The following is a 24747-nucleotide window of genomic DNA, read 5'->3' as shown; positions in this document are numbered from 1 at the left end:
TGGAGAGCTTTCATCAATACCCGTGTGAGGGCCCTCACTTCTAGAGACACTGATTTTAATTAGTCTGGGCTGGAAGCCTGGCCTACATAAGTTTTTTAGGCTCCCCAGGTGATTCTACCATGCAGCCAAGGTTGAGTGCCACTGCCTGGCAGGAAATGTCATTCTGTAAGAATATTTGTCAAATTCTGAGTCAGGCTAGATGGTGCCGGCTCAGTTGACTGCCTCTCCCGGGTGTTCTTCACCACGTGAGGCAGAGATTGCCGTTGTAGGCAAGGCTTGGCTGAGAACATTCACCTGCAGTTCATAGGGTCAGTCCCACCAGGTGTGGCTTCCACTGATTAGAGCTTCAAAATGGTGTCCTGTCAGGTCTGCTGCATCCTTGGTGCGGCTCCAACACCACAGCAGCAAGTAGCGGGTGTGTCCACTTACATGGGCACACAACTGCTTGCTTCAGCCATCCTCCTAGGGAAAGCAGCAGATGGATTGCAGTTGAGTCAGATTAATTGTAATAAAACTCATTCCTTGCCACTCTACTCTCTAAGGGTTATGGATCTCCTTCACAGAGATTATTAGGTCTTGAGAGACTGTATGGCATTGTGGGGAGGTTTTGGTGGCCATCCATGTCAGTATGGCACACGAGTACAGCTCTTTACAGATGACCTTGACACATGAGCATTCTGATTTTTTTGGTGGGAATGAATTCAAAGGCTATTGTGTGCCCCTCACCCAGAATAGGAAGAGATAGAAGAATATCACTATTTTCACATTAAATGGTATCGAAACACAATTGCCTTTCTTTTTTTGTTTTAGTGTTTTGGTTTATCTACAATTGGCATTGTGGATCATCTCTGTGAGCTGTAGATTGAAAATTTAAAAGCGATGGGGCACAGGACCACAGGAAGGAAGGGAAAGACATTACGACTTGTCAGTCATAGGTAGCAGAACCTTGTTTTAACTGAAGGAGCATTGGCTTTTTTTATTTTTTTAAAGTTTTATTTATTTATTCATGAGAGAGAGAGAGAGGCAGAGACCCAGGCAGAGGGAGAAGCAGGCTCCACGCAGGGAGCCCGATGTGGGACTCGATCCTGGGTCTCCAGGATCACGCCCTGGGCCCAAGGCAGGTGCTTAAACCGCTGAGCCACCCAGGCTGCCCAGCATTGGCTTTTTAAATTGATAACCAGGAACAGTTAAAACTTCTAGAACTGAACCTTGATTCTAATATAAAACCCTCCACTTTCCCCTTTTCTTACCCATAATATAAGGGTGCATATTAATAGCCAAATGTCATTTATTGACAATTTTCCTAAATTTCACCTTTAAAAAACCCCCAGAAATGATTGTCCATGAAAGTACTTTGTAATCTGTAAAGTGCATTTATACATAAAGGATTATTATTACCATTTTGGTAGCTTTATCATGCAGATAAAAAGGCTAAAGTTATCCTCCACTCCTCTGTGTAGACATCTTTCAGAATAACTTGAGAAAGCACTATGCTTATGCCCACAGAAAGTGCCCAGTGGGGTAGAGCTGAGTCATGTGTGTCCAAATCTGAGACCATGTCTTTCTGACTGCAGAAAATGATGTCACATAGACTTCTGGGTTGGGAGGTAGCTTTAGAAACCAGAGTGGCTTGTGTTTAAATAGGATCTGACCTAAGCCTTTAAAAAAAATTGCTATCCTAGCCTTTCCCTACAACTTTTTAGAAAAAGAGGGTCTGAAGTGTCCCTCCTTAGTTCCTTCTTGAGTACAGATTATCAGCAGGACCAGTGAGGTGGGTCTTCACGCTCCCCAAATAGATAGAATAAAAATGGTAGATAGATGTCCTGACCTCTTCATGCCTCTAAGCTTCCTTGGGAAGGTGTGGAAGGGGCTTGTGTCCATGTGTGAGGCATCTTTACACACCCCAGGAGCTTATGGGCTGGGGTCAGTTTCCTGATGGGGCTGAAAGCAGTCCTCATGCCTTCCATGGGGACAGGAACTTGTGACTCCTGGGACCCATCTTGGCATAGCTGGAAGCTTTCTCTTGAGCTCGAATCAAGTTCTGACCTCAGAAATGTTGCAGAGCTACATGAGCCTCAGTGTCCTTTGCTATGAAATGACATTTAAATGAAATATTGAAACCTGTTGATAAATAGTAGCCACTTAAATGCTTAGTTTACTACTCAACAAAAAAATTATTGGGGCTCCTGGATGACTCAGTTAGTCATGGTTAAAGGTCTGCCTTTCGCTCAGGTCATGATCGAGCCCCACATTGGGTTCTCCACTCAGTGGGAAGCTTGCTTTTCTCTCTCTCCCTCTGCCTGTCAGGCCCCGGCTTATGCTCACTCTTTTACTCTGTCTCTGTTAAATGGATAAAAAATAATAATAAAAATAAAATTATCAGGCAGCCCGGGTGGCTCAGCGGTTTAGCACCGCCTTCAGCCCAGGGCATGATCCTGGAGACCCGGGATCGAGTCCCACATCAGGTTCCCTGCATGGAGCCTGCTTCTCCCTCTGCCTGTGTCTCTGCCTGTCTCTCTCTCTCTCTCTCTCTCTCTCTCTGTCTCTTATGAATAAATAAATAAAATCTTTTAAAAAGTAAAATAAAATCATCTACTAGAGTATGCGAAAACAAAAAATGAAGCCTAGCTATCATTATCTTTCCCCGTATACTTAAAGTAGAATTTTGAGTGTAAAACCAATGACATATCCTAAAACTGGAGCTGCTAGGTCACTGCGGATTGGAGCTGGTTGCCAATGGAAGGTTCTGTTTCCAAGTAGCAAGATGTCACTGGCCTAGGCATATTTCTTTGTTGGATTAGGAAAAAATATCTTTGGCTCCTGAAGGAATAAAATAGCCGTCATAGGAGAACCCTTTTGAACTATGATAACATTTTGTAATATCTAGTGACTCTGATTTACATACTAGGGTTCTTTGGAGGCACTGAAGGGACATGGGAAGGGTAAGTCTGATAGGGAGGGACTCTGGAAACATTATGTATCTATAGACACATATATGGTGGTAACACTCACATAAAATTAGCTATTTAAATTCCATGTCATTTAGTATATTCACAATGTTATGCAACCGCCACTACCCCTACCTAGTTCCAAAATGTTTTGTTACCCCGAAAGGAAACCCTGTACCCATGAAGCAGCCACCCCTCATTCCCACCTCCACCAACCTACTTTCAGCCTCTGGATTTACCTATTCTAGATACTTCATATAAGTAGAAACATACGATATGCAGTCTTTTGTGTCTGGCTCCTTTCACAGCATGTTTTCAAAGTTCACCCATGTTGTAACACGTATTAGTGCTTTATTCCTTTTTATGGCAAAATAATGTTCCATTATATGGATATACCATATTTTATTATCCCTCTGTCACTTGATGGACATTTGGGTGGAAGTAATGAACTGTTACATGTTGGCGTTCCACAGCAGATTTCATTTGAGAGCAAAGAATCCTTCCTGCTACAAGAAATATTTTAAATTCCTGGTTTACTTCAATCCCCTCATTTTATTGAGAAAGGCACAGACTATTAGAATCAAAGAGATCTTAGAAACCATCATGCCAGTCAGCTCCCTGGTTCAAGAACCTCCCCCCTAAGCATCCCTGATGAAGGAGCAGCATGTGTCCTGGGGAGGCACTGGATGTGGCATCATCCTAGTCTGGGGTGAAGTTTTTAACCTCTTATCATTGTACTGAGATTGGCCAAGGCACTCTGTTCTCTGATCTGGTATCTAAAATGGGGATCAAGGTATCTCCTGGGCTGGATTGTCATGGTCATCACATGAAATGACACCCAGGAGAGAGCCTCACAACGTCTGAAAATATTAGATGAATGCCAGTTGTTAGGCCCACCAACTGACCAATTAGGCTTTGAAGTTCTGTTAGGGTGACAAGTAGGTCACCAGCTTCTGAGGCAGCCCATCTGAGTTGTGTACATAATGGTTCTGCACGTGTGAATCATACAAGACAAAACCTCAGTGAAGAGGTCACAAAGCTAGTTAAAGGCAGAGTGGGAACCAGATTCTGGGTTCCTGACCTGTACAGCAGTGTCCACTTCACTTTGCCATGTGGCTCCATTGACCTCCCACTTCTCCTTCTATTCAAAGTAAAGCTTTTAAGATAAGGGGTGGGGGACCAGGAAAATCAATGGATTTTTCCTTTTCTCAAGGGATTTAGGCAGCCTAAGTCTTTCTTTTTTGAAACTCTTATCCAAAGCAGAAGTAAACAAATTGCATTCCCCGATTACTTAAAAAACAAAGTGATTGTTCCATCAATTGATTAATTTTTGGAAGGTCGGTTTACCCTGGGGAGCCTTCTCACTGGTATTTTTCTTCATTTCCTGAACATAGGCTCCTTTCTCAGGAATCATAGCCTTTAGGACCCCAGAGAAGTGTAAGTGAAGCCTTGGAGGGACCACAGGTGATTTTTTTCAATATCGTGATGTCATGCAGTGCCTGGGAGCTGTGATATAGACTGCCTAACCCTTATTCAGAAGTGTGTATTTGGAACACGATTTATATAAGGCACGGAAACTCCTTTTCCCCACAGCAACATCTCAATACCCTCTCCCACTTTCATTTACTTCCTATCACAGCAACAACAACCTGGTGTATTATAAGGGGAGGAGTCAGGCTGCCAGGGCAGCTTTTGGCCTGATTCAGAGAGGTCTGTGCTCTAAAGCCTTCATTGGGAGCTCAGGCTTCACTTCTCACCTTGAGTCCAAGCATGTTGATCAGATCCTGAACCATATTCAGAGCCAATAAATTAAGTGAATCCCCAAATCTCAGCTGGGGCTTGTACCAAGACCAAGGAATGTAACTCTGTCCTGTCCTGCAGAAGAATACAAAAACACATGAATCAGAGGTCCTCCAAGCCCAGACCTCTGCCACTTAAACTCAGTGTATCCTACTGAAATCCCCTCAATGGTAGGGAAGAAAGACTCCTAAAATATCTAGACTAAACATGCCTTCAAAAATGTGAGACATCTTATCAGAGAGTGCTCCTCTGCAAACAGTCTTGCAGAAGTCATCTAACCATCCTGACCAAAGGCCCATCTGTGCTTGCACAGCTGACATTTTGCTGAAATTCTGGGTTTCACTGATTCCTAAGGATTCCTTTGTGACAAGACACTACAGATCAGCACACACTGACCCCAAGCACTTTTGAAGATTTCACGTAAATCGGGGAGTCTGCGTCACAAAGAGATGAATAATTGCATTTTTTGTTGTTGTTTGTCATTGACACCATGCAAGGATTAGAGACACAGCTACTGGCTCTTAGAGTATTTACTGCGCACTTACTGGGTGCCAGGGAGAAGACCTACACAACTCAATTAGCTCACAAGCCAGTGGGAAAGGCAAGACCCACACATACAAGTAAGGTAGAAAGTGCAAAGTGCCCTAAAGGTAAAGACAAATTGTCGAAGGAGAAAAGTATAAGGACAGATTATTTGCTGATAAAAAGAGTTTAAAAAAATAAAACAGAAAAAGCAACCTGACAAGGAAGAGGTGGCATTTGAATTGAGGTTTAAAGAATGAGTAAATCCTCAAATGAGTATTTGAAACACACAAATGATGAAAGGACGTCCTTGTTGGAAGAAACAAAGTCACGGGGCTCGGTTGGGGGACTTAAAGGGTACAAGACAGCTAGAGAGGCAGGTGCATGAAGTGGATTCACGGAAAGGAGGTGCTGCTGGGGAAGTGGATGAAGACCCAGAGGCCAGAGGGGGATGGCCTCAAAGGGCAAGCTAAGAAAATCAAAAGCTTGTTTTCATCAGTCTGTGGTACATGAAGGCTTTAAGAGTATCTGTGAGCCCATTAACTACATAAAATGTTGTATATGTGTGTATTTTTTCCTGGAGAGAAGACCAGAAATTTCATCATGTTTTCAAGAAGTTGAGAACCCCAACAGTCCTATTCACATGAGAGGGCACAGGGAACTGAAGCAATTTGTCCAAGGTTGGGTGCTGTGGCTTCAAGATACATTATGCCCTCTGTACCTCCAAACGCCTCACGTTTTGGATGGCAGTCAGCAAACTAGAAAAATATGTGTGCATTTCCAAGTAAGAACAGACAGGAAATGACTAATGATAAGTGCATTATGTTATGGGCAAGAAATAAAACCAGACAACTCTCTTCCATTTGAAAGTGTTTAAGCATTAAGTCAGAAGTAACCAGTAAAAAGCCTCTTTTGTGTGAAGTTTGTTGAGCAGGAACCATTTCTGAGACTTATGGGAAAGGTGGAATTTCCTGTGCTGAGCGAGAGTGTCATTTCAGAGGCCATTAGACAGGAGCTGAGGCCCTCTGCCCATAGGCAGGCCCACTGTCCCACCCCAGCAGACAAGAATATGGCCAGTCAGGCACCACTATAGGGAAGTGGTGGTGCCAAATTCTACATAGGCCCTTTCAGAGTCATTCCAGGTAGAGGTGGGGGTAGCAAAGGCACTTGGAAATTTCCTCGGGGGTTGCTCAGTCAGCCTTCAATGTTCCTGGGCTTTTAGATGAGGAGTTGTTAGCCTTCTGGAAGGAGGCAGCGTGGCCTGGCTTCAGGAGACCTAGGTTTTGGTACCGGTTCTTCCTGGCCTTGGAAAAGTCCCTGTATTTTCTGCACCGGGTTCCTCATCAGAAATGAAAATAAGGCAATGATAGTGGCTGCTCTGCGTATGTGACAAGGAAGAGTTGTTTCTGGAGTGTGTTCCACTCATGTGCAGGGGTGTCTCCACGTCCTCCCTCTTTGGCTCACGACGGCCATGTGCGCCAGGTGCTAGTCCCACTCCTCCCTTACAGATGAGGACACCGAGACTCAGAGAAGCCCGAGAGGCCACGTGACGGGCCTGAGGCCTCACGACGTAGAAGCAGCAGACCGAGATTCAGAGCCAGGTCTGGTTAGCTCTTGCCTTGAGAGAGAATGGATGCGAACGAAAGAGATGTGCGCCCACAGGGTCTTATCATGTCATTACCTAAGAGTTCCTTTGGGCAGGGACTCGTCTTTGTATCTTTAAGTACTGAACAGGAGTAGGTGCTTATGAGTGATTGGTGAGCGAGCTCTGTGGCCAGCTGGGTGGCTACTTCATTTTCAGTAATGTTCAAATCCAGAATGAATAAAATGTGAGCCAGTGTGCGGAGAATGCCAACGTGCAGCAGGATCTCCACATGATACAAGAGAGTGAACAGCACCTTACAGGAAATTATTTGTTTGTCACTGTAAATCCCAGACTGCGAAACAGAAGAATGTAGGGCGAGCCAAGAATTAGGTGGAACCACATGAAATGGTTGGCATTAGACCTTTTTTTGGACCTACAAGAATGGCAGTTTCCAATGATTCAGCTCTATTAGCTGGCCTGGAGAGGTCAAGGTAGCCTTCTTGAGGGAGTTTGGGCTTATGTTCCCTTGGGTTGGATTTGGTGAGAAAAGAGAAACAAGTTTTGAGGAGGAAGGATTTTGTCTTAGAGTCAAGAGAACCCCTGAGGAAGCAGGAAAGGAGACCCACTCATATTTTGAACGCGCAGGTAGGAGAACACAGTGGGTGATAGTGGGTGCCCTGGAGTCAGATGCTCTGGGGTGAATCCTGGCACTGCCACCGACAGCTGAAAATGTTACAGAACTTCCTCCCCTTTCCGTACTTTGATTTCCTCATCCGTAACAGGGGGTTTGCAATAGGATGTTTCTAAAGGGGCAAAGCAATGAGAACTTCTTAATTTGGAGAAAGAGAGAAGAAAATGTCACTTATTCCTAACAGACTATTTGCTACAGGAAATGTCCAATCTGAGTGTATTTAAATAAGCCAAACAATATGTGTAACCTGGGGACTTTCTTTTTTTTTTTTAAGGGAAAAACAGTGCAAAGGTAGAGGTGGCAAAGTAAGTGGGAAGGGAGCTCCAGCACTGACAGGTTAATTTTTGGCTGTGAGGATGAATTTGATTTCCCTCTAATTATCTGCTAGATTAAAAGAAATGAAAGATCAAAATTAAAGCCAGTTTTAGTTATCCTTTGAAAGCCCTTGGTTATCACACCAAATGGTGGGCAATATTCTCCAGTTGCTTTCTTTCCTTTTCATTCAATTTCCATTTTTTCCTCCACTTTAAATAGCACAGGAGCCTCTGGCAACCCTTGCCACAAAGGCTAATGTGAGGTGGTGGAAAGAGGTGGGAGCCACCCCCACGCTCATCCTCCCTTGGCAGTGCTCGCCTCAACAGGGAGGATCAGCCCATGGAGCTGTTCAGTGTGTGCGCTTCTTGCCAGGGTGGATGTCTTTATTTGCTTGGAAAGGATCGTGTTATTCCTCCAGACTGTCTATGCCTCCGCAGCACTAGAGGCCATCCCAGAAAAGCTGCCAGCACGTGCATGAATGCATGCGTGTGTGAATGAATGAAGAAGCGTCGAGGGATCGTCCACATGTAGTCCTGTGCTAAAGGCTGGGGCAGGGGTGCCCCTGAGCCTCTGCAAGGTGCAGGGTGCAGTAGGAGCAGGAGCAGCAAAGTGAGCAGGATGGAGCAGTGAGAAGGGCCCCGGGCAGAGAGAATGAGTCCCCATGAGGACCACAAGGCAGGAGAGCATGGGGCTCTCGAAGCACAGAAGGAAGTCCAGAGCTCCAGCTGTGTGGCTCATAGAAGTTCCAAGCTGGAAACAATCTAACTGTCCACTAACAGAAAAACGCACCCATCATGGGTATTCGCTCACTGGAATACTCTATGCCAATGGAAATGTGTGAACTAGAGCTCTGCGCAGATGCTGACGTTGAGCAAAAGCAGCCGTTTACAAAAGGATATCTACAATCTGGTTCCAGTGAAATACAATCAAAACAAGCCAAACTTTATTTTACAGAGATGCAATCCTAAGTGCAAAAATAAGAAGAAAAGCAAGGACAATTTGTGAGAATTTCAGACAGTTACTTCTGGGTCGGGATGGGGAGAGTCACCGGCTGTGCTCTAGTTCTTAATCCAAGTGGTGGCCCAGTAAGTACTGGAATTACTCTTGAAGCGCACACATCTGTTTTCTACACTATCCTATATGTGTGCTAGACCACAGATTTCCAGGTTAAATAGAGAAGGCCAGCACGGAAGGATTATAGTAAGGTAAGCGGGGAGGGAGTCAGGAGACAGGGCCAGGTGCTGCAGGATCTAATGGGTCAGGCCATGCGTTTTGTTTCTGTCCTCAAAGCAATGTGTTAAACAACAGGGTGGCATGATGGGATGTGGCCGCAGCAGGAAAACCAAACTGGAGCAAAGTGAGGGTGGATGTGGGGCAGCTCAAAGTTTTGAGATAGTGGTTGTGCGGGCTTGATGACAGTGGTGGGGATGGAGGGAAATGTTGCAGCCACTGGGGACTTAGAAAGATGAGGGGATAGGACTTGGGATGGATCAGATGTGAGAGGTGGGGGTGAAGGAGGACTCAAGAAAGGAGCCAGGTGAGCATCTGGAGACACAGGCCTGGGGTTTAGGTGTCTACACGGTGGGGTTGGGGGTGGGGGTGGGGGATGGCCAATGATGGGAGCGTTTACTTACGCGTGCACATCTGCTAGCCTTGGCTCCAGACAGGTGCATTTCTGCATACCAGGACCTCTCCGAGGCTCTGTGAGGGATAGCGACCAGAATCTGTCCTCAGAGGCCTGATTGAGAAGTGAGATTGGACATCCCCCTGCTCAGAGGAAAGGTAGAGGAGAAGAAAGGACCCTAGGGGCCCCAGGGGCATGACCATTTTTAGCTTGCAAGGTTGTGGTCGTTGTGTGGGAGAGGGCTGAACTCTCTGCAGGCTCCAATGGGCAGAACAAGGAAACATGGAGGAGATTTACAGGGAGATTTATTTAAGCTTGAGGGGAGAAAAAAAAAAAAAACAACACCCAAAATCAAAAAGCAACCTTACGTGGCCTGAAATGATAAAGGTTGGCTCAAAGGAATAGTGAGTTCTATGTAGCTGGAAGTATTCAAGCCGAGACAAACTGGCCCCAAGCAAGGAAGGAGCACCAGCTCTAGGGTCCAACAGACTTGGGTTCAGTTCCAGGTCTCATGATCTTGGGCTAGTTACCTGACCTGAGTCCCGGTGTCCTCCGCACAATGGGACAATGGTTGGCTGTGAGGATCACATAGGGACCCAAGCAGGTCTCTGGGTACAGCCACTGCATGGTATCTCTTGAGTTCTGACTGAATACGTGACGTGTGTTATCTGGTTCAGCTGTCACCAGCTTGCGTGCAGGCCTGCCCTTGACATTAGTGGGGCCTGAGAGAGTACAGGGTGAGGTCTGAGCCTCCTGCCAGCCCCTCTTCTCTTCCCACTCCCGACTTCATCCACCATTGCAAGGGGAAGGGAGAGACTCCAGTTCACACGCCTAAGCTCTGTCCACACCAACCCCCACCCTGAGCAGGTCAACTTGGCTATCCCTCAGGTCTAGAAAGAGCACAACAGAAGCACCATTTGCCCTTGAAAGGATGGACTCAGCCATTTAGGAGGGGACACCGGGGTCCCAGGTACCAAAGGGCATAGACCCCATGTGGGCATGTCTGCTTCGCCCAGAGGACTCCTTGCCCCACAAGGGGGGCTACCAGAGCTGGGCTGCAGCAGGACCCTCTCCAGTACAGAGCCCAGGACGGGGGCTGGTTGCCAGGTCTAAGTGCAGTATTTTCTGCAAGATTCTTAAGTGGCAATGTTTAGTTATCTCAGGTATGCTTAGCCATGAGCTCTTCTGGGGCCTCAGTGGCGTGATGAGAGGAAGGAGAAAAGTCAGGAAACTGAGGAGAGAGGGCAAGGGGCTGGGGAGGGGTAAGAGCGCAAATTAAAATCTGGGTCAGCATTTTCATTTCCATGGTAGTGGAGGTGATCCCACCAGGGTGCCACAGAGGAACCCCCTGATTTCAGGCCATCTAGCCAAACTGAGGAAGAACTGAGAGCACAACTGCCTCCCCTGGGAATGGGGCGGAAGCTGGGGTTGGGAACAGAGTGGCAATGACCAGGCCTCAGCCACATAGCCTGGAGTTCGAGATAGAACTGCAGCCGTTAAAATCACGAGCATGGCAACTGGGATGGCACGGCTGGGCATCATACTCTGGGTCTGAGTCAGCAAGCCCACCCCAGGCCCCTTCTACTGGTATTTTCCAGTCTGTTCGTACGCTCCCTGCTGAGACCGGCTCGGGCTCTCGGGCTGGATGGAGGCAGAGTCCTCAGATGCAGGCTTTAGAACCCACAACTGAGAAGGGCCAGAGGGGCAAGGCTGCGCAGGCTGTAGATGGGTGGTTCCCAAACTTTAGCAGCCTGTCAGAATCACCTGGTGGGGTGAGGACGTTATTGAAGGCCAGATAGCCCAGTCCCACCCCCAGAGTTCTGATTGTTCTGCATTTCTTACAGGGTCTCAGGTGATATCAATGCTGCTGGTCTAGGCACAGCACAACTCTTTGAGAACCACTTGTCTGCCAGCCCTGGGCCTTGCGTCCATCCCAGGCTATCTGAGGACTCTGGGCAGCAGCCCCTCGGCCCCTGTTGGGGTTTGGCACTGTGCTCTCAGGTAGTCAGTAAACTCATCCTTATGCAAAGAGATGGACAACGCCCCTGGGGAAGGAGGCCACTGGAGACACTTTATCAATAATACAACCAAATAACACAACCCTACTCATGGGTGTCGCATATGACCACAGAATTGAAAAGGCAAAGCAGAGACACTGCAGAAATTCATGTTTTTATTAATGTTTCCTTTCCCTGCCTTTCTGTGCAGGCTTTTTAAGATGAGTCAATAGTAAATGATTGTAAAAATCCAACTCTTTTTTTTTTTTAAGATTTTATTTATTTATTCATGAGATACAGAGAGGGAGAGGAGAGGCAGAGACACAGGCATGGGGAGAAGCAGGCTCCACGGAGGGAGCCCAATGTGGAACTCAGTTCTGGGAGTCCAGGACCATGCCCTGAGCCGAAGGCAGACGCCCAACTGCTGAGCCACACAGGGACCCCTAAAAATCCAACTCTTAAGGCACAGTCCACCCTGTTTGAAATGGTTCTTCCAACAAGGGGAAAATGTTGCAGATTTTTTCCTGTCTTCCTCCTCTTCCAGCTGGTTTGCAGGCCAAGTCCTAGATGCATTCTTAATTTGAGCCATCCTCTACAGCAGAACAAGTGGTGGGGAAAATTTTTTCTCTAGGCAACAGCAACATTTCTGTCTCATCTGTTTGGTTTTGTGCTGTAACATGACAGCTCATGGGGCCACTGATTCAGACTGAGGTCCTCCTAGGAATGCATCGTTCACGATCAGTAAATATAGCAGGTTGCAGATGTTAGCCATTTCATTATTGCAAATGGAAATGAATGCTTCCTTGCCTTGTGAATATTTTAAAATGCAACAACAGACAAGTTGTATCTCACTCCCAAATTTCACGCAGTTCTGAACCACTTCCTAGCTCAGCATCGTCTGATTATCCCGAGGCCCTGAGCTCTACTTGTCTTCAGGGAATTTGGTGGCAGAGTTACTTTGTCCCAAACCATGGAGGAGCCTAAAAGACTTATAGGGCACAGATCATCTCAGCCCCACTTACTTTGTCCTTGGATCTGTAGATATCCTTGCTGGAAATGGAACTTGGAACAATACTTTTTTTATAAATGGAGGTGTCGTTTGTATGGGTGACAAAACAATGGGTTCTAGAATCTGGTGAGCCTGGGTTTATCTTGACTTTTCTTTCCCTCTTGCCCACTGTGAAACATGGGGCAGTTACTTAACTTCTCAAGGTCTCGGTCTCTTCATCTGTAAAGTGCGAATAATAATAATAATAATAACTGCTTTTAACGGAATTATTGTGATTGTTAGTTAAATGAATAAAAATACATAAATATGTAGCATAATGACTGGACATAAGTATAGTAAGTGGTAGTTATTTGACAATTATCCTTGTTACTGTCATTATACAAAGTGCCTATCACAGCACCAAGCACATAGTTCAATAAATGGTAATTATTATTATTATTACCATTATAATCCATACAGATGGACGTATATCAGAAACAGCCTTCCACTGTGCAAATTATATGAGTTTTATTTTTTTAAGATATGTGAGCCAAGAGGAATTTACATAAGCAAATGGACATTTTAATGAAGTTTAGCAAGATTAAAGTAAATCAACGGTGCTCATATAGTTTAATTAAGGTAATCCCTGATGCAAAACATTTGTTCAATTTGTGCCTTAGAATGAAAATGGGTTCCGTGGATTTTCAGGAATTTCTCCCCTTGCTGTGCGTGGGTATGGGGACCTCAAATGACAACAGTCTGGGGCACATGGGTGGCTCAGTTGAGTAAATGTCTGACTCTTGATTTTGGCTCAGGTCATGGTCTCAGGGTCCAGAGATCAAGCCCTTTGTTGGGTCCTGCGCTCAGTATGGCATCTGCTTGATTCTCTCTCTCTCTCTCTCTCTCTCTCTGCCCTCAGACTGCTCATTCATTATCTCTCTCTCTCTCTCTCTCTTAAATAAATAGATAGATAAAGAAAGAAAATCTAGGAAGAAAGGAAGGAAAAGAAAGAAAGAACAGTCTTCCTGTGGAAAATCAGCTCTCACCATATAGGAGATGATGTGGGCTGGGAATCAGGATGCCGGGCCTCACCCTGAGCTGACCTTTGTGGCTCCCCACACTTCTCCGGGCTGGGTTTTGTTCATCTCCAGAGCCTGAAAATGCTGTGATTTTTCTAAGTGCCTGTGATTTATTGCCTTTAAAAAGGAAATAAGAAAAAAGAAGATTTCATTCTTTAAAAATCCTTAGACTCTGCAGATTTTCCCTGTTGGTTTTAAACCACCAGGTATTAGGTGCCAGATATTTGAGGGTAGCTTAATTGGAAGTTGTGTTTATCATCTGGAGTGTAAGCACTTGTACTAAATGTGTTTTTGACGGTCTCTCACCACCCAGCTTCTTGCTTCCAAACAGGATGATTTGCTTCTCCATTGCATTCAGAAGAAACACTTTAGTCCTGGTTACCAATGTTAATTAGTTTAGAGACAGGATTGTGTTTCTAAAAATAGTTCTGATACGGAAGGCCATATTTTGGTGCTTTTATAATCTGGCGGCTTTATCAGGAGGACTTCAGGAGACTTTACATTTTATTCTTGGTCCAGGTTATTGCTAGGAACTTTGAAGTAGATGAACCAGTGCTTATGATCTCGGGAATGGTGCTCATCTCTGTGCTTAGCTACTGGGGATACGGACAGTGCCTCCCATGGTTTGGATCTTAGCATTCGTTCTACCAGTTGTTTGTGGGAAATCTCTCCCCTGGTCTTGAACGCTTGTTGATTTGGCCTGTGATAGCATGATGGTGTAAATGCATGATATCAGTGAGGCAGACAGACAGCATTGTCTATGGTCAATGCAACATAAGAAAGGGAAGGAATTTAAAAAAAAAAAAAAAAAAAAAGGAAGGCATGCTAGTGTGGGAGACCTAGGCCCTGGTCTTGGCTCTGCCACTGAGCTGCTTCTCTGCCACACACTGTAGGCCAGGTCTGTACTGGAGCCTCTGGAGGTGAAGGGAATTCTCTGTGGCTCCCCTGCCCAGCTCCATCATCTGGACTTTATTATCTCTTCACTGAGGGGCTTGGGCTTGATTGTTGAGGATCTCTTTGTTCTAACATTCTGTTTGCTCAGTTACTGCTAATAATGGCAGCAAGTCTCAGGCTTATTACATAGGTGGGCATTTTGGTACGACTCCAGCAGCAGGCAGATCTCTGGTTGAGTTCCAAATTACCCTGAAACGTGTGCTTAGTTTCTGAGTTTGGTCATACCCCACATAAAGTTTGTTGTTGGATTTTTTTTTTTTTTTTCAGAGGGTGGGATGGGCAGTCTCTATAAACTGTTTCTTGGCTCCGTTTTAGTAGTTGAGAAATGCTTTGGTTAATTTTGTATTCTGGGCTCTTAGTGGCATTCAGATTGCTTTATGTGTTACCTCAGATTAAGATCTCAGAATTGGTAGGGGCATGGCATCTTCTTGATTTATGATGTAGTCATTTGAAGCTGTTTTTTCTTTTAGTTTTACATTTGAGTTGTTTTTGGTGATATCACCCCATTCTCTCATTTTTCTCCTCCTTAAATTCTGTGTTCCAGTCTGAATTAAAGGGATTGCATTCATACAGTGTAGTAATGTTTGGGATGATTTATCACATTCATGCTGACATTTAAGCTACCTCTTTAGGAAAGAGCTCTGCCCCTTTCCAAGCCTTCTCTGTGAGAAGGAGGGGGATCATAATGGTTAGAATCTTTGAAGAGGGCCCAATCCACAGCCTTCTTTTCTGCCTAAATTCTAACATGATCAAAAATGAGACAAAGGAATAAAGGTATAAGGGCCAAAATATCACTGTCATTATGGAAAAGATGATGTTGGAGACTGTGTCCTATGTCCAGAGCCAAACGAGCCTCCTGTTGTTGAGTCCAGAGTGAGAGTCCTGAGAGCAGTGGCTCCCCAATCCCACGAGCAGGACAGGTGGGAACCAGAGCCAACCCTGGTGACAGATCCTCTGCTCCAGAGCTGAGTGGCCTCCCCCCAGTTTCTTTCCCCAAACTCACCCATCAAAAAAGGACCTTGATTTCCTCAGGGCCAGAGTGAGGTGGGGCAGAGAGAGGGCAGAGATGTCCTGCTGAATCCCTCCGGTCAGGTGGAAAGAAACATCCAGGATAGGGAAACAGGGTCTCCTCTCCCCGTCAAAAACCAATCCTACTGACCTCACAGGAAGCAGAGAAGCTGGAGTTAAAGGGACAAGTTTTGGAGTCTGACAGACCCAGTTCAAAACCCTAGTCTCCACTTAGAGGCTGTGTGATCAGAGATGAGTGCCTTCACCCCTCTCAATCTCACCTGTAAAACAGGAGAGCGAGTCCTTCATTGTGAAAGTCAACTGAGATCATTCATTAGAATGCTGGACACATAGTAAATGCTCGATAAATAATAGAAAGTCAAAAGACATACTGTGTAGAAATGTCCTTTGTAAATGATACAGTTTTATACAAATATAAAGAAGTATTATTATTTGGGGGTGGTGGTGGTGGTATTAACATAGTATCGAATCCCCTTGCTATGCAGCAGTGTTATTCCCCCCCAGTTTAGGCTTATTAAAATAGACTGGGGGGGGGGGCTTGTTATGTGTATCTTTTCTATCAGCTCTTACAAAAAAGATCCATGGGCCAGAAGAAAAAGAAGAAATTAAACTAATGAGAGACCCCTGGCATCAGAATGACCATGCCTCTGATTCCAGCTATTTTTGTAGATTCCTTTTTTTTTTTTTTTTTTGTAGATTCTCCCGGAAGCTGTCATGTAATTCGGTAGCAGCCACTAGAAAGTCTTCACTCCATTTAATTTATGCCAAAAAATCATTAGTGGAATTTTGACACAGGCTGAAATGCTGCTGTCAGGCTCCAAGGGACAGCTCCACTTGCCAGAGACGGCCCTTGAAAGGCACTGGAGGAGGAAATGGAGGAGGGAGGTGTGGCTTCACTCTGCCTCCTCTCATCTATCCCGGTGGCCACCGCCACCATCACGCGCAGAGCGTTACCATGGCCAGCTACTTTCTTGTCTAGTCTTTCCCATAATCTCATGAGGCTTTATTGTACCCACTAACTTGGGCGAGCCTGCTCATTTGAGAAGAGCTAGCAACACCTCAAAGCCTGGAAGGAGGGCCCATCAGGTTCCTGGCAGCTGCCATGTCATTGGCTTTTGGGGTTAACCAGCACAGCGCCCCTTTTCTTGGCAACTATTATTGCTAATATCTAGCCACAGCTGCATTTTGTTTGTTTGTTTGTTTTGCTTTGGTTTTGTTTTATTTTTGTAGTGACATTTGCTTTTCTCCCTTGACCAGGAAGCATTTGAGCGTTGCCGTGAGAAGCAGGGCTCTCTGGAAGGTCTGCGATGCACACTTTGTCCTTAGGTCAGACTCATTCCTCCATCCTGGTGGAGGAACCATACTGCTTAGCACCAGGTTTTGAGGATATGAATCGTTGGAGTTTCGTTCAATTCTAAAGAAATTTATAAACCCCTACCTTTTTCCAGGCCTAGGGGTGGAAATTAAATAATAGTACCTACCTTGTATGGTTGAGGTAATAAATGGAAAGTGCCTACAACAGGACCTTGTACACAATGAGCACTCAGTGAGAATAGCCATAGTGTGATTATTGGTAGAGGCTTTGGGGGAGCTCCCAGCAGGCTGGGAATCACACTTCAACAGACAATTCCAATACCTTGGGGGTGAAGACAGTGGTACAGGATGCCCAAATGGGAAAACGCAGAGATTAGGCTGGGCAAGGGCTGATAATTATGTCAGATGGAAGAACTGAAGACCCAGGCTGTGTAAGCTGGGCTCGAGCAGGTTTGGGATGATTGGTAACTATTCTCACATGTAGGGAGGTCCTCTTGGGAGGAGCACATTTATTCAGTACGATTCCAGAGAGAAGAGCTGAGACTAACAGAATGTACCAGAAGGCAGATTTTGGATAAAATATTAGCAAAAAGTTTCTAATAATCAGAGTTTTCTAAAGCGGAACAGGGCTGCCTTGGGACCCTGCTCTCTGTCACCAAAGGGCCTGTACAGAGCCAGGTAAAGCAAAAGGTAGAGGAGGGAGATCCCAGGCTTTGGTACCAGAGAGCCACACTTGAGCCAAACTTGTGCACTTGCTGCATGATCCTAGGCAGGTCTCTTGACTCATCAGACTCTGCTTTTCTTTCTTTCTTTTTTTTTTTTTTCTTCCCCTACCTCAAGACTCTGCTTTTCTTGAAAGGACACATGCCAAGTGCAAAAGCACTTTATGAACTGCGGAACATCATGCAAAGTGTTACTTTTGCTTGTCATCACTGCAATTACTACTGAACATGTCTTCATTATCTCAGTAGCAAATGTTTGTGGATTGGGTTAGTTAAGGAACCAAGGATTTTCCCCCTAAACCTGGCCCTGAAGCTTGACTTTGGGTCTTATCCCCAGAGCCTCGTACATATAGTAGATTCCAACTTAAAAATGTACTGCGTGAAGGAATGAGGGAGGGGTCAAACATGTTAATCACTGCTGCCTGACATGGTAGTCATTGAGCTAAGCACTTTCATTCATCTCATTTAATCCTAAATACAATCTCATGAGATGGCCCCAAAAAACAGGGTATTTGACCCAGGATCGTAACGGTGATGCCAGCATGGATGGCAAGCTGGCCCAGCTGGCTTGTGGGTCACTGTCTCCTTTAAGATTCCACTTTTTGGGGGGCGGCTACACTCTTGGTGAGAAATGTTTGGCCCTATGACTGGGGGAGACATATTCCCCTTTGGGTCCACCTCTTCTGGAGGGATCCTGGTTCTCAGCTTGCATTGCACCAACTGCATGCAGGCAGTGGAAACTCTGGAAGCAGTGCTTCTCTCATCCCTGAGTAGTCCTGCAATGCTACCCAACCAGGAATGTCCTAACTCACTGCAGAGGATCACCACAGCCCACCCCCACCCCCCACTCCCCCCAGCTTGGCAGCTAGACTTCAGGGCTGTGGACTTTGTGATCCTGAGTAGAGTCTGCCACTGCCTAACTCGGACTTTGGGCAAGTTGTTCTTCGAGGCTCGGTTTCTATATCTGTCAACTTAGACAATACCGGGGTGCCTGGGTGGCTCAGTCGGTGAAGCATCTGCCTTCGGCTCAGGCCATGATCTCAGGTTCTTGGGATGGAGCTTCCGCATCCGGCTTCCTGCTCAGCGGGGAGTCTGCTTCTTCCTCTCCCCTGCCCCTCTCCCTGCTTGTGCTCCCTCTGTCTCTCTCTCTCAAATGAATAAATAAAATCTTAAAAAAAAAAAAAAAAAAGCCTGAGACAATACCAATCTCTTATAGTTTTTGTGAGGGTCAATGTCAAATGCTTGTTTAGTCCATCGCTTGGCAATGAAAGTGCCCAGAAAGTGGCATAGGATGTCCATCATCCCCTGACTTTTAGAGTTCTCAGACATGGTAGATATGACTGGGTGAACAGTTGCTACTATATAATTACTACAATTTACCTAATTATAGAAACACACATAACACCATTTTCTCCATCCCTGTAATATTGAGGTGCACAGATTTGGGGCAAATATTGGATAAATGAAGACCAAAGTTTAAACTAGTGATAATTTCCTTCCTGCCACAAGTATCTCCAATTCAGGACAGAGAGCTGCCCGGAATCACTGCTCTGGTTTGCATTCTGCCACAGCCGTGTTCTGCTGAGCTAACTTAGGGCCCGGCCTGCAGCTATATAAGCCTCCACTGTCTCATCTGTAAAATGGGGGTAGCTGTGGCCACTTCGTAGGGTCATTGAGAGGACTAAATGAAATCCTGTACATCAGGGTGGGGGATGGGGCTTGACAGTGAGAGTTGTTCCATAGACATCAGTTCTAGTACCAGATATGAAAAGGACTAGGTCAGTGTTGGCTTATAAAAGGGGGCACTAAATAAACAGGACTTTCCTTTATTCCTTTTCAATTTACGATCCCCTTCAATCCTCTGAAAGCACGATGCCAGCATAACCAGGCTTTATAGGATGGAGCCAGCTGACAGAGGAACCAGGCCTTGAGGGAAAAATGCCCCAGTTCTTTGTTCAATGGGGACCACTTGAGGCTGAGCTTCGTGGTGGCTCCAGGAGATCATGGGGGCGAGTAGGTGCTGTGAGTCTCTCCTGTTATTCCTTAATAGGAGGCTCCGATCCAGTGTTACAATATTGGAACTGCACACATCTAGCAGCTACGGCAGGGACGGGGCTGCCAGGCAACTTCTTTCAGAGAACATTTTCTGTTATGCTGCTGGTGCTGAGGCCAGGAGCAAGCACCCCGAGACACCGTGTTGCACACTTACGTCTTCCTTTGTCACCGCCGCTAAGTGACTGAGTCAAAGTGTCTCCAGCAAGCAGCATGCAAAATGCATTTGTGCCCACGCGGCATCTTAATAAAAATTACAAATGGATATTTTCCATACATTTGGGGCTTATCTCTTCATACTCAAAAGCTCATTTTTAACTGTTTGGGATTGAAATCCTTCTAAAATGCATTACCCACCTGCTTCCTGAAATCAAAGGAACATTAATTTGACATTCTTTTTCTCTTTTCTTGGGGCTCCAGAGTAAAGAGGTATGCCAATAAACTGGCTCCCCAAAAGCAAAACAAACAAGCAAACAACCCCCCCCAATTGTTAGTATTTGCTTATTTCCATGGTGTAAATATTCATACTACAAATGATTTCAAGCTTTCAGTGGTTTTAAATAACCAGCTGGAAAGACTTGTGAATATTTAGGGGCAGCTTGAGCCCCCATGGCAGGAGGAAGCAGAGCAGAGTGGAGAGGTCAGATGCCACCAGAGCTGGGCAGACCTGGCTTTAATCCTCATTTTTTCCACTTGAGAGCTGGGCTATCTGGGACAGGATACTTAACCCGAGTTTCTTTATATAGGCTAAGAATGACAATGACTACACCAAGGGCGACGGTAAGGTGGGATAGGTCGGGGGTCCCAAAGTCAAGTGCTGTAGGGACCAACCAGGTGACACATAATGATGGCAACAAGCTAGACGGGTGCTCTGACAAACACATGATACAGAGGTTCTCAAGCTTGGGTGGGGAACTTCACCTGAGCCTGAGCCCCACCTCAGACCAATTAAACCAGAATCTCTTGGGGAGCCAGTAAGTGAAATGTTTTTTGTTTGCTTGTTTGTTTTTTGTGATTTCCAGAAATCTCATAGGGAGGTCAATTGCTATGGCAGGACTTGTTCATGGTGGTTAATTGTGCGCTACTTCCTTTAAAGGACATAGACACTGACCTTTGAAATAATTTCCCTTTCCAGTCCCGTCCTAAATGGCAACAGTAAACTTTGGGTGACTTTGGGAAATGGTAAGTAGTGTGGTATGGGGGAGGGGAGGGTGATGTAGGAAGCAGAGGGGATGAAATAGAAGGGTTGACAGCCATCCCATTATAAAGGGCTTTGACTGACAGGCCAAAGAGTTTTAGACTTTGCCTTCGGGCAGAGGGGAAGACCCCGTGGGCGCTTTAGGGGAGGCACCACGGCAGCATGCTCCATAGTTGGCAAGAGAATCATTCCTGGCTGGCCCATTGAGCAGATCACATCAAATCGTTCATTCTTCAGTGATCCCTGCTCCAACCCTATGTTCCTGCCCTTTGCATTTGTACAAGTTCTGTTTATTTAAAGTTATTGCCTTCGCTGTGTTCCCAGCCCAAACTGGCAGGAACGGTCTAGTGCAAGGGAGGATTAGATTGATGGGACCTCAGAGGACCTCCTTTGTTCATATTATTAACCTGAGTATTTTTCAGAGAAGATTTGATTAAAAGAGATCATCTGAGGTTTGTTTTCTGCTGTATCTTCTGGAGGGAGCATGGCCAATGACCTTCCTTGCACCTGACTGCCCTCTCTGTGTGCGTTTTAAAAAGCAGGTGTCGGGATCCCTGGGTGGCGCAGCGGTTTGGCGCCTGCCTTTGGCCCAGGGCGCGATCCTGGAGACCCAGGATCGAATCCCACATCGGGCTCCCGGTGCATGGAGCCTGCTTCTCCCTCTGCCTATGTCTCTGCCTCTCTCTCTCTCTCTGTGTGACTATCATAAATAAATTAAAAAATTTAAAAAGCAGGTGTCAGGCAGAGTTTAGGGAGCACTGGTTTCTAATTAATTGCTTGTTATACCACAGGCCTCCAGATTGTGCCACTAAAATGACTAGTTTATTCAATGAAGAAACCCTGATAGTAATAGTTTAAACCCTGAAAACAAGCATATTTAGTTCTTTGTCAATACCACATTTTTCTGAGATTGTTGTTGTTGCTGTTACTATTACTGTTTATGGCGCCAGGGCTAGTGCTGGATGCTTTGCAAATATTATTGTTTTGTTGAATTCTCATGGGATCTTTGCAAATACTGGTTTTTCAGAAGAAGAAATCTGGCCTCAGAGAACTGAGTCACTCCCCAAGGTACCATGGCTGGTAGGAGTCAAGCTCAGCCCTGGGCTGTTTTTTTGGCTACGACCTCTTCATTATGCTCTGCTCATTGCTATCTACTTGCCTCTGTTGAACTGGCCATGTTTGATGACATAGGAGTTTATATTTTGTTAAATAGTGTCTGGAAAATAATAAACATAATTTTTAAATATAGCTTAAGATATATAGAATAGAAATAGATTAACCACCACTAACATTTCCCCTGGACTATTGTCATTCCATGGAATTCACTTAAAGGAACAGATTTAGCATTTCCTAACTAAAGCAGTGAAGTTCCAAATTCTGAAATTACCCCAAGGGCAAGCATTTAGCCTTTAGTGATTATTCATGGTGTAACCAGCCTTCCTAGGCCATATCCATCATTTCGTTATTTGGTCATAGTTTTTTTCCTCTTTCCAGGAAAATGGTGCTTGTATAGAATCACTTTTGATTAAGGATTTGTAAACATCACAGTAACTTGGTTTCTCTCTTACTGTTAGCTGTTTGTTAGCTGTTTACCTTTTTTTTCTTTTTTTGAGATTTATTTATTTATTTGAGAGAGAAAGAGGGAGCACAAGTGTGAGGGAGTGGGGAGAGGGAGAAGCTGACTCCCTGCCAAGCAGGGAGCCCAATGGTGGGGGCAGGGTGGGGGGGATGGTGCTCAATCCCAGGGCCCCAGGATCATGACAAAAGTACCCACTTAACCAATTGAGCCATCCAGGTGCCACTAGCTGTTTACCTTTTTATAATATGAGGAGAGGTTTGTGTTCTTTGACCTGACACACACAAAAATGAATCACCCATTCGTTTATTCCGCAAACGTTTTCTGAGTACCTCCTGTGCGCCCTACACTTTTCTACGGGATGGGATGCAGCTGTGGTGCTGGCCCATGGTGTCTGTTGTCGTTAATGCTTTCCAATCTAATCTGATGTCATTAATGCATTCCAAAGGAGGGACAGAGGCTAAGCACACAGAGGAAAAGTAGGAAAAGCAAGGAATGGTGCTGGTGAGCGGGTGCTGGGTTGGCGATGGGAGCAATGACATGGTCTCTTCCCTTTGGAAGACAGACATTTCAACAAATAGATACAAACTCCAGCTTCTAGGCATTCGTAGGTGTAACATTTACTACCTTGACTCTGCTTGAGCAATACGAAGAGATATGAAATGCAGCAATCTGTCATTTTGCTGAAATGTAAATTATCTTCCATTGTGAAGGAAGAGGTTTTTGCCTCCAGGTAAAATCATTTGGGCATCACCAAGTAGGTGAGGTAAGCATTTAGGGAGAGTGCTGAGTCTTCCCTGCACCCATGGAATCTATCCATATAGATCCTATTTCATTTACTAATTCAACAAACCTTTCTTAGTGTCTGTTATGGTCTGTATACCTAAGAAGCTAAGCTGGGTGGCTCAATCCCTATCTTTGACAAGGGAGGAAAAGATGCACAAATAATTGTAATATAGTCTGCTCTTAATGGTCATGAGACCATTTGTCAAGAGACCTTTGCGAATCCTTAAATTGACTGCTACTTATTGTTATGCGGAAATGAACAAATCGTTCATCGGACAGCCAGACTCCTTCACTGGTTAAGTGACTTGTTAATTCATACTTGTCCCTTGGAAGGGGTGATTCAAGGTCATGCAGAGGGCTTTACAGATATCATCTCATTTCATCCTAGTGACAGCTGTGTGATTGGGATTACTGTCTCCATTCACACTGTTACACGCCACAACCTTCAGGATCACCAGTGCCAGGGGCTTACCGTGCGCCACCCTCTATTCTGTAGTTCAGGAATGAAGGGATTTGGGATCACCTTCTTGAACAAGGGGACATTAGCCTGGATTTTGCAGAATGAGAGGAACTTGTCAGGTAGAGAAAGGGGAAGTACCAGCAGAGGAGACCACTTATGAAAGGACATACTTATTCAGGCAAAAAAGAGATTGGGAACTCAGTGGGGCAAGGGAACTTGGCAGGAGATTAGCTTGGAAAGGGAGATTGGAACTTGACAAAGAGAAAGGCTCCAGTGCGTTTGGAGGCAGGGTTGACAGGATTCCTACTGGCACAAAGGAGGAAGGGGGCAGAGGAATCAAGGCCACTCCCAGGATTTTGGCCACAGTGACTGGGTGGCACTGGTGAGGATGGAAATGCTGATCTGGACCACACAAATATCCTGTGGGGGCAGTCCCCAAGGTGGACCAGTTGACAGATGAGAAACGAGCACTTGGAACTAAGGTGTTGACAGCGCAGCTGCAGAGAAGGGACTCCACCAGAGAGGACACTCCTGGCTCCACTCAGCAGGCCACGTCACTGGGATCTGGTAGGTAGAGAAGCCAAAGGCACACTGCCAATGAGGCTGCACGGGAAACAATTCACTCAGGTCAGGAATGCTGCAGGGAGGAGAGGTTTCAAGGGAAGCAAAGAGGTCAGGCTTGGGACAGGTTGACTTTCAGGTACCTGGTCTTTCAGGCCTGGCCTGTCAAAAAGGTGAGGTGAGTGACATTGCGGCGAGGGCTGTGAAGCCAGACCACCTGGGTGCAAACTCCAGCTCTGCCCTCAGCCAGCTCAGTGGCCAGGGCAAGCGGCCTGACCTCACTGAGCCTCAGTGTCCTCCATGTGACATGGGGGCATCGGTGGTGCAGGAATCACATGGCAGACACGGAGAAGAAGTGAGCAGAGCACCTGGCACCTTGTCAGTGCCCAGTTGAACACTGGCTCCCCTCATCACTGCCACCATCACTACTGATTTCCCAGCTGTTGGCTCAACAGCCAAAGATGAGAAAACGGTGAGGAAGAGAGCTGCCTTCGCCTCCGGTCCTTTTAGAAGCTGATGCCAAAGACATGTTCTAGTACTCGGGGC

The 24747-nt window shown here is 45.7% G+C and overlaps 1 protein-coding gene and 1 long non-coding RNA gene across 5 annotated transcripts in view; one reads left to right on the top strand and one right to left on the bottom strand.

Annotated features, from left to right (window-relative positions):
* Nucleotides 1–24747, top strand: part of TTLL11 (tubulin tyrosine ligase like 11) — a 244872-nt gene that overhangs the window by 116919 nt on the left and 103206 nt on the right. The window lies entirely within an intron of this gene.
* On the bottom strand, nucleotides 11740–15667 carry LOC140605666 (uncharacterized). The gene is made up of 3 exons (XR_012008239.1): nucleotides 15507–15667; nucleotides 13517–13666; nucleotides 11740–12710 (listed from the first exon to the last, which is right to left on the bottom strand). It is a non-coding gene; the product is annotated as an uncharacterized lncRNA (long non-coding RNA).

This window comes from Canis lupus, chromosome 16, assembly GCF_048164855.1.
Source record: "Canis lupus baileyi chromosome 16, mCanLup2.hap1, whole genome shotgun sequence".
In the NCBI taxonomy this organism is placed as follows: Eukaryota; Metazoa; Chordata; class Mammalia; order Carnivora; family Canidae; genus Canis; species Canis lupus.
Note: the sequence above shows the minus strand (reverse complement) of the source record. Positions and strands in the feature narration are given on the sequence as shown.